The sequence below is a fragment of the Halyomorpha halys genome, unplaced genomic scaffold (genome assembly GCF_000696795.3).
Source record: "Halyomorpha halys isolate HHAL.00 unplaced genomic scaffold, Hhal_1.1 Scaffold801.1, whole genome shotgun sequence".
Taxonomy (NCBI): domain Eukaryota; kingdom Metazoa; phylum Arthropoda; class Insecta; order Hemiptera; family Pentatomidae; genus Halyomorpha; species Halyomorpha halys.
In genome coordinates, this window is record NW_027107017.1 from 613,448 (window position 1) to 614,103 (window position 656).

The 656-nt window shown below is 27.7% G+C and overlaps 1 protein-coding gene across 1 annotated transcript in view; it reads left to right on the plus strand.

The window, feature by feature from the left end:
- Positions 1–656, plus strand: part of LOC106686261 (choline transporter-like protein 1) — a gene marked incomplete at its 3' end in the record, with an annotated part of 47,219 nt that overhangs the window by 37,663 nt on the left and 8,900 nt on the right.

Genomic DNA, 656 nt, shown 5'->3' on the forward strand with positions numbered 1-656 from the left:
AAGTGGTTATTATGTATTAATCTATTTATATTTTTTAAGATAAAGAAAGAAACATTGTACATCGTATTAAAGGAGTATATATATATTATATAAGGAGTATATATATATATATATATATATACTCCTTTAATACTATTTTGGTACTATTTAGTACCAATTCACATAATTGCAAAATAACATTTTTCACTCAAATTTTTTCCTTACTATGGGGAGGGAGTTGGCAATTTATTTTTGTGAAAGTCAAAAAACATGCAATAACTTCAATAGGACTCCACCTATATGCACAAAACTTATGAGTGCCATAGGGCCATCTAAACTGCAGGGAATAGTACAAACAAGACATAAGGAAATAAGTTAGAACCAGAGATACAATATAAAACATCTGACATGTTTTTCTTTATTTAAGCCCACTTTTTCTCCATCATAAAAGAATAAAATATAACTTTTTTAATACAATTTAAAAAATGTTCATCTCCTAAATCATACATAATGTAACATCACTCCTTTCCCTTTAGGTGAGAATAGGATGAAGAAGTATAATTATGTAATTAAAAAGAAGTCTAGAAGATGGCCTCGTGACCTTATATTGTAAACTGTTTTAGAGTTCTACTACTGGGTAGTTTCTCTACATCCTGTATCATATCATATGTCATTAT